We start from the raw sequence: 9,321 nt of genomic DNA, 5'->3' as shown, positions 1-9,321 counted from the left end.
CACTCCCAACCTGCCCCCTCTCCCCCCGCACAGCAAAGAAGCGCGTGTGCCAGCGCTGCAGAAAGAGCGCTTCTTCATCCTGGTCCACCCTGGTCGCTTATGCGCATGACTGGCGTGTCAGCCACGCTATCACCGGGCAGGTCGGCCTCCAGAGCCAACCGGAAGCCCGCGGCGGCGCGGTAGAAGGGTAGGGGATGCTCGACCTGTGGGCCCGTATGCCGGCCTCGGACGAACGCTCAGCGAGCAGTGCTCAACCAGTAGAGCAGTAGCGAACGGCCCGGGTAAGACGTGTTGGCGACAAGCGTGTCCACCCACTTCGCGCTGAGGGCCCGTGCCACCGTGGCAACACACGGCAGCCCGAGTCCTCCTCTGTTACATGGGTGGTGACGCGCAACGAGCGCTGTACCCCCGTCCCAAAGGAATGCGCCGACTAGGGACGCGAGACGACCCGCGGTACGGCGAGGCATCACGGCTACTCGAGCTACGTAAAAAGCAAAGGCGTAGTCTCGAGACTTTATCACCGCTACCTTGGCCCCTAGGGAAAGCTCAAACTGAGCCGCTTCTGACAAAGCGCTTGTCATTCGCGCCACGACGACATCCCACGTACGAGGTGAGACGGCGCTCTGCTCAAACAACGCGCCGAGCAATCTTACGGCGTCCCCAAAAGGTATCGGGAACGGCAGAGGGTCGCTAAACGATCCGAAGCGGAGGGCGTGGCTCTTAGCGGCGTTAAGCTCCGCCCCGGACAGCGTCGCGTATGCGGCAAAGGTGTTCAGAAAGTGCCGAAAGCTTTCGCTATCCCGAACAAAAACTGAAATGTCGTCTGCACAGGCAGAGACGACAACCGTCTCTTGTCCCGTCATCGGAAATCCGCGGATGCGTGGGTGTGAGGCAGCACCTCGCAAGAGTGGGTCCAACGACAGGACGAAGAGTGCCGGCGACAGGGCACACACCTGGCGCACGCCTCGCGTCACTGGGTAAGGCGACAGAGCTATACCATTCACAAAGAGCTCGCTGGTTAAGCCAGCATACAACAGGGCTATGCGGTCGATAAAGGTTTCGGGGAGACCGAAACACCGCAACACTGCCGACAGGTAAGCGTGCTCAACCCTGTCAGAGGCCTTGGCCTGGTCTAACGATACAAAGACCCCGCCAAGTCCCTTTCCATGCGCGTACGCGAAGACGTCGCGCGTCAGCGTCACAGACGCGAAGACGGACCGTCCCGGCACAGCGCACGACTGGAAAGGGCTGACGAGGCTCTACAAAAACGGTCGCAAGCGTTTCACAAGCAGCGATGCAACGATCTTATAGTCGCTGCTCAATAGTGTGATCGGCCGCCACGCATCGGGGCGCGACGGCGCCGCACCGTCTTTTGGGATCAGGACGATACTTCCCTTACTAAAAGAGAGAGGCTTCACACCCTCCTCCAAGAAGGAGTTTACTAGGTCGGTCAGGAGGCCGCCGAGAATATCGAAAAAGTCGCGGTAAAAGGCCACGACTAGGCCATCTGGCCCTGGCGCAGATGTCTGCCTCATGTGCGTGATGACGTCGATAACCTCCTCCCGCGTGGCAGGAGCACAAAGCAAACTGCCGACCTCCTCAGGCAGGCGCGGCAAAACACCGCAAAACTCCCCCACGCTCGCCTCGAAAGCCTCTTGCTGGCCAAGGCCCTGTGTCGCGAACAACTGGGCGTAAAAGTGGCGACAGACCCGCGCGATGTCGGCTGGACCGGACGACCTGGAGCCGTCCGCCAGCTCGACGTCCTCAACGTGGGCTGAACGGTCGCCTCGATGGCAGAGATTGCGCGCGTGTAACAGGTCTGGAGTCTCTTCGAGAGGCACCCGAAGATCAGCGGCTGCGCGTGAAGCGCGAGACTCCTCCTCCAGAATGCGGTGATACCTAACGCGGAAGATCGCCAGGTACTCCCGCATGGCGAAGGTGAGGTCGCCTCCCCCCTTGACAATGCGCATTCTGTGCTGGACCTCGTTAAGGGCTTGCGCGTGTCTCACGCGCTTGCGCTTTCCTGCCCCGATCAGAATGAGGCGCCACTGGCACTTTAGTTCGTCCCACCCGTCGGGGGTGAGACGGTCCACGCCTACGACAGACTCGGCTAGGGCCATTCGAAGATCTCGCACGCTGGTCTCGTCGTATAACAGAGACAGGTCCATTCGCCAAGTATCGGAAACACAGGTTCGCCCTGCCGCGTTCCTCAGCGTGACCAAAACAGGAAGGTGGTCACTGAGGTCGCGGACGCCTCTCGGGAAACGACCTATCTCGCACGACTCCAAGGATGAGTGAAGACAGGAAGGGAGATAGACTCTATCTATCCTATACTCGCACTCTGGCCTCTGGTGCGAGTGGCTGCGAAGACGCTATCGTGTCTCAAGACCCAGGTGTCGGATAGCTTCATTTGGCGCACTAACCTGCCGAGTTCGCGTGCGTGGTAATTGGAGGCACCTTGCCCTGGCCCCCTAATGTCCCGCGTGGTGTCCAGCACACAATTGAAATCCCCCAGAAGGACATGCGGCATAAGGTCGAGGCAGTGGGACGGGACCGAGCGGAAGAATTCGTTCGTCAGCGCTCGCGGGACGGGCGCGTACATGTTTCGAAAACGCGTCCTCCGCCCGTCGAGGAAGATGTCAACCAACAACGCTCTACCGTCGTAGCCAAAGGTGCAGTGCGCTCCAGCGCGAAAACTCGGAGTCAAAAATACAACGCCCACGCCGCAACACCGCGAGTCCGTCAACGAAAAGAAAGCATCAACGTTAAAACGTCAACGAAAAGAAATAACATCTGCAGGGGTGCGGAAATTACACTCCTGCAAAAACAAAACATCAATACGAAAAGACCGTGCAAGGTGTAGCACCTGCCGTTGCTTATCGGGAGAGCGAAAGCCCTGCACGTTAAAAGAAGCGAAACGAAACATAGCCATCATAAAAATAAGAAGGAAAACAATACAACAAAGTTAAACTACGAAACAAGTGAACAAAACAAAGCGGTGACGGACTCACGGCACAGTTCTGCAAGCAAAGTCTGTGGGTGCGTGGACACACCGGCGCTGGGGGGGGGGGGGGGGTAGCGAGGCGCTGGGGAGGCGACCCGGGTCCCTGCTGGCGTCCCGGCTGGCGGCCCCGCGGCGACGGGGCGACGATGCCAAGCGGCGCTAACGGTTGCGCGGTGGGAAGGTCCGGCCGATACGCGCCGCTGCGGTACAAACACACAGTCACACACGCACCAACACACACCATCGCACAGACACCGTCCACCGTTCGCCCGACGCGCCGACGCAGCCAGCGCGCCGATCAGACAGCGGCGCCAGCTGAGCGCCGAAACGACGGCGCTCGAGCCACCGCCGAGCAGGGGAGAGGGAAAGGGGCCGTCAAGGCCCGAAGTCCTGAGAGGAGGCGCCATCGCGAAGACTAGTAGTCTTCGGAGAAGTCCATGACGGCGTTCTCCTCGTCCGCCGTGCGCACCTTCTTCTTAGGCGCGAGGTCGAGCGGCGACGGACCGCTGCCCTCGGACGACGAGTGCTGGCGCTTGGGGTCGTCCAGCTACAGGGCCTTGCGCACGCCAGCGCGGACCACCCTCGTGGCGCACGGGGGGCGCGGTTCGGGAGCCACTGGGATATGCGCCCTCTGCGAGCGCGGCTCGCTCGCGCTGTCGCTGGTGTCGCTGCCCTTCACGGGCGTGTGCAGTGCAGCGCCTGAGGATGACGTCGCGGGCGCCTCGATGCCCGGCTCGGCGTCCTGCAGCTGCGCCGCCGTCGGCGCGTCAAAAAGGGGCGCCTCCAGGCTTGGTGGCTCCGACAGGAGCGACTCGAGAAGCGACGCGTCGGAGTTTGTCGAGGCAGACTTCTCGGCGTCGAAGACGCCCTCGGGCTGGTCCTCCTCGGTCTGGTCCGCCGAGGAGTCGGTCGTCGCGTTCTCCGCCCGGTCGTCGCTGGAGGCCGCTGCAGCTTCGTCCCGCAGGGTAGCGGGCTGGTTGCCGCTCGCGGATGGCTCGACTGCCGCCTTGCTGGAACCGGCGGCCGCGGCTGCGGCGTACGAGCGGGGCTGCACGCAGTCGTAGGTCACGTGCTGGCCCCGCAGCGCATGCACGCTGCCAGGCAGGTCTCCGTCGCGTGCCCGTACGCTCCACAGCGTCCACACCGCGTAGCAGTGCAGCCTGCACCCACGTGGCCCTCTCCTCCGCAACTAGAGCACACCCTCTTCATGCCGCGGTGTTCCAACATTGACCGGTGGCCGGCGACGGTGAGGAAATTGGGCGGCGCACGCTGCATTTCGAGCTTGACGGTGCGGCAGCCGTTCCGGATGTCGCCCCGGCTCTTGAAGACGGGCTCCGACACCGTCCGCACCTTCCCGTACGCACTCAGGGCCGCAGCGAGGGCGTCGTCCGAGACGGTTGGCGATAGCCGGAACACCGTCACATAAACCACTGGCGCCGCCATCTGCGCCAGAGGTACAGGTTTTCCAGCGACGAGGAGGCTCCCCGCCGCTACCATCTTCGTCGCCTGAGCCATCGAGCTCACAGCACAGAGGAACTTAGTTCCGCCGAGGTGCTGCAGGTACTGCAGCCCCCCGACACCGACGACCGCCTCGATGGAGTCGATTAGGTCGTCCGCCGGAACAGGCTCCGGCACTGTAAAGTAAAAACATTGCGCCTTCGTGGGGCGCGTCTCCGGAGGCGGGAGGGCCATGTTGCGAAGCCCTGGACAGCACGGCAGCAGGCCGGGCGCCGGGGCAGGAGCAGCAGGTCCTCCGGGGTCGCTGGGGGAGTGCGGGATCCGGGCGGGCCGCCCGACCAGTGGAACCGACCAGTCGACTGATGAAAAAAGGCGACTGTCACAGCGACACAACTAGAGAAGATTTGACACTCTGGTTTTTTATGCGAAGCATATTACTAGAGGTACACTACAGCCCTTCGCCGTGGTTACGCGCCGTGCACACCACGTGACACATGACGTCACGACAGAGGAAGATGAGGGTCCACCTCGCGCCGTCGCTGTGGTTGCACGCCGTGCAGACCACGTGGTACAGTGACGACACACCACGTGACATACCACGTGACACATGACGTCACGACAGATCGCCGTCACTCGCTGGGAGAGGGAGAACGATGCCATCGCCCAGACACCGGAATGTCCTCGAGCGGCATTCCCGCGCATTTCGAACGCGCGTTCACACTCGGTGTAGGTGAAACGCTCGCTCCACCGGGCAGGCGGACGCGGCTTCCGTGGCAATCCAGGCACCCACCCAACGCGCGTCTCGGGGTTAGTCGGCGTTCCGCTGTAGCCATGCCGTTGTCCTCCCCCACGACGAAGGCTTCTTGTGGTTGTATTAAAATGATCAAGTATTCAACCAAGGATACCATGTATTAACAAGCCTAGCCATCAATATGCTTCGAATCTGGTTAACCAAGTTAAGCCTCAGCCATTTTTCAACCTCAAACAAGAACTATGATGGAACCAGTCCCGACAAAAACCTCCTACGACCAAAATACAGCCATTGTAGCCAGCCTCTCCATGTACCGCTACCAAGAGGCTACAATTCTGAACATGGCTAGGTGCGTCGAAAGAGTGAAGCGTTGTCTAGATATTTTGTTCGAAATAGAGCAGTGGGCTGGCAGTTTATTTTTAACACAATCTTGCTGCACTTGCAGCGTGAAGTTCTTATAACGGTTCTTCTTTCCGTGCGACTAAACAATTGGCACCATCTCTGCGCTCTGCCAGGACCCATTGCTTGTGCAGCGAAAGCACAGATGCGAATGCTGTCACGTGCTGCTAAAGCTAATAAGTAAATTATTGCTGAACAGCTTAGCGCATTAAGCGAAAGCTGATTGGCATCAGTGGTGGAGAGGCTGGATACAAGGCCGCCAACCTTTAGTCCGAGGTTCTTTAGACTGGGATCAGGTGGCCTCGGATCGAGGATTCACGAAGGGCGCGCACACACTTTCAGCGAGCTGACGCAGGCATACAGAGGTGGTGGTGGTGAAAACTTTTATTTCGTGAAATAGAGTTTGGGAGCCACAGAGTGGCCCCGCTAAATGGTCGGCGTCCCTATAGTCCAGGACACCGCATGACGAGGCCCCGTCTCTCGGCCGTTCCACCAGAGCCCTTTGGGACTCAAGCCAGGAGCAGTTGAGGAGGGCAGTCTCCCATGCCTCTCGGGAAGGGGTAGGGGAAGGGTGGAGGTGGGGGTTTTGAGTAGATGCCCACACCATGTGGAAGATATCACAGGTCTTCTCACAGTGCGGGCATCGCCCATCCGTGCTAGGATCATAATGTTTGATGATTGCAGGACAGACTAGAGTACCTGTCTGCAGACGCCCTAAAGTTCGCTCCTCCGTCTCACTCAGCCCCTTTGCAGGGGCCGGGAAAAGGCGGTGGTGGTCGCTATAATGTGTTATTATTTCCCTGAACCGCAGCAGCGGCTGGTTTGTCTCCGAGACAGAAGAGCTGGGATGAGGAACCCGGTGAATAAGCGCTCGGGCAGCCGCGTCAGCGGCCTCATTACCTCTTAAGCCCTGGTGGCCAGGAGCCCAAATGATTCTTTTCGGTGTTGGATCAGTGGCAGTCCGTCTTAGAATTCAAGCAGCTAAGGGGGAGATCTCCCCCGCCAAGTAATGATCACATGCTTTTCGGGAGTCCGTAATGATGATTCTCGAATTGGCGTGGGCGGCAGCAAGCGCTATCGCTACCCTCGGCTCGCATTGAATTCGAGGCTCTAAACGAGCGTCCATCAAAGTGCATTTCCTAGTGAACGACAGCGGTCGTGTAAAATCGCGTGGGCGATGGCCCTGCTATGTCTACATAATATACACCGGGTCGCGGGAGCCGTGTTGCCTCTCAAGAGCCCGCGCTTGTCGTCTGTTTTCGTGCATGTCGCTGTCCATGTTACGGGGGAGCGGGGAGACCCAGAGCATATGGCGCCACACTTCTGGGATACGCTCGCCTCCTCTGGACTGCAATCGTGTTGGATGTGTAAGCGGTTTAGCAGGCGGCGCCCGGGGGCCGTCTGCATGAGCCGCGTGTATTGGTTCACGAGGTAGGCCTCCCGCAGCTCCTGGTAGGAGTTTAGCACCCCCAATGCCTTGAGTTTGGCATTAGAGGTAGCCACCGGGAGATGCAGGGCTCGCTTAGTTGCCTTGCGGATGATGGCGTCTATTCGCGCGTCGTCTTGGTAGCGCGGATGTATGGCGCGGCGTAGAGGATCCGGCTAGTCAAGAAGGCATAGACGAGCCGAAGCGCGTCCCTGCCCCGCAGACCGCCCCGCTTGTTGGAAACGCGGCAGATCATGCGCCCTACCTGTTCGCCTACTCTCTTGGGTTTCGCAATAGTGGAGTCCGGTCTGAGTCTGTGGTGAATGAAAAGGCCCAGAATACGAAGCTCCTCCACCTCTCTAATAGGATCTCCTGACAGAGAGATGTGTATTGCTGTCCTATCCTTTGGGTTCGCTCTGACATGCAGAAGCTCTGATTTCGTTGGAGCACATTGGAGCCCACAGTCAATAGCATACGCATCGACTATGGAAGCGGCCTGCTGAATGCGGTTCTCCATGTCCTCAAGGCTCCCCTCGTTGGTCCAGATTGTAATGTCATCTGCATATAACGCGTGTTGAATGCCTTCCACCCGGGCCAGTTGGCTTGGGCCGGAGGCGCATCAACACCGCTGCTGTTCAACATAGGCTTACAGAGCCTTCCTGCGACATGCACTGTGACGAAAATCTCCCTGCAGGAAGCGCCGGTCCGAGACCGGGTGCGGCTGCATCTGGCCAACAATACGTTTACGATAATCACTCCAGTGAAGGTTCGAGCTCGTGATTACGCCCAAATCATGTCCATCCTCATCAGCACAAGCTCAACTGCTGCCACCGCATACCTCGCTCCGCCCGATGACACCGTGCGGGGCGTCATCCCTGAGGCTCATAACGATGAGTCACATGTCGAAATCTTTGAGGGACTAGTTCCCTTCAATCTTGAGCTACCAATAACCGACGCTCGATAGAGAAAAAAAATGGGTCATCATCATCGCTTTCGCCACCGGCCCTCTTCCAAAAGCTATCCGCTTTTGGTCAGGCATTCACACATGCTTTCCACATCGACCAAAACTGGAGATATGTTACAACTAGCACCGTATCGGGCACCGCCAGGTTGTTTGTCCTTCGCCACTCAGCCGATCATGCCAAAATTGCGGTGGCAAGCACACACCGACGCAGCCCCCATCCTGCTCGCCCAAGTGCATTGTCTGCGGGGGCGGGCATCATACCGGGAACGCATAGTGCAGGTACCGATCCGCCCACCCGCGGCCCCGCACTACCTCACCAGCCGTTAAGCACCAGTCAAGAACCCCGGGAGCAGCAGCTAGCTTTCCGAAAGTTATCGCGCAGTGCGTGCAGCAACCGGTACATCACCCGTGACCGCAGCGGCAAGGTCCGCAAGGAGCTCTCCTGGGCCCTTCCTGCGAAGAGGTCGCCGCCTACCTCCATCCTTAATGTCCCGGACCCTAGGGATCTGGAACTCCGGGCTCATAGGGAGGAGATAAGCCGCCTCACAGCTCTCACTCAGAGCTCACTTGTCTCTCCTTTTCCTTCTCTCTTAACCTCACCTCCTTCTCCGGCAATACAAACCAACACCACTCCTCCTCAATCACCCCCCTCGAAAAGCAACCTGCTACCCCGCCCTCTTCGCCGACCGATGTAGACTCTATACTGAGAGTCCTGTTTTACCAATTTAACATAGAACTCCAGGACTTTGAGATTCGCCGCGAAACTAAATTCAGCGCCCTTATCTCTGACCCCACGAGAAAATTAGAGGCGCGCATAGAGAGATGCATGGAATCTGTGGTCTAGAAGATGGTCGACTTTCTTGAAGCACGCCTCACACAGCTCCCCCCGCTCACTACCCCCTTGCTCCCCACAACACGACACACCTCCATGGAAGCCCACATGCCCATAGATGCCAAACTAGCCCCCCTTATCCATTCCCCTACGCTTCAATACGGCGAGACGGTGCAAAAATAATTCCCTTAACATCATAACATAGAACTGCCGCGGCTTCTGAGGCAAGCGCGCGCCCTTGCAGCTTCTACTTCCTGTCTTTCCTCAGCGCCCCAAGTCCTTCTTCTACAAGATACTGCCACACAGCCCCCCCCCCCCCCCCGCTACAATTCCACAAACTGGCACCACAGACACAGGGTGTCCTCATTTGTGCAGCGCAATCTCACACATAAGACACATCATATCACGTAATAGGCGCTGTGCGTGACCATATAAATTATCCATCGTACACATGCACTCCTATAAATCTTTTTTGCCAATATCTACC

At 58.7% G+C, this 9,321-nt stretch overlaps 2 pseudogenes; one reads left to right on the top strand and one right to left on the bottom strand.

The window, feature by feature from the left end:
* Positions 1 to 3,551: 3,551 nt before the first annotated feature.
* On the bottom strand, positions 3,552 to 4,696 carry LOC149336644 (uncharacterized; annotated as a pseudogene).
* Positions 4,697 to 5,455: 759 nt separating this feature from the next.
* LOC149336643 (uncharacterized) lies at positions 5,456 to 8,329 on the top strand (annotated as a pseudogene).
* The last annotated feature ends 992 nt before the right edge of the window (positions 8,330 to 9,321 follow it).

Source organism: Amblyomma mixtum, chromosome 7 (genome assembly GCF_055824585.1).
Source record: "Amblyomma mixtum isolate Tamu chromosome 7, ASM5582458v1, whole genome shotgun sequence".
In the NCBI taxonomy this organism is placed as follows: domain Eukaryota; kingdom Metazoa; phylum Arthropoda; class Arachnida; order Ixodida; family Ixodidae; genus Amblyomma; species Amblyomma mixtum.
This window is presented reverse-complemented; position numbering and strand designations above follow the sequence as displayed.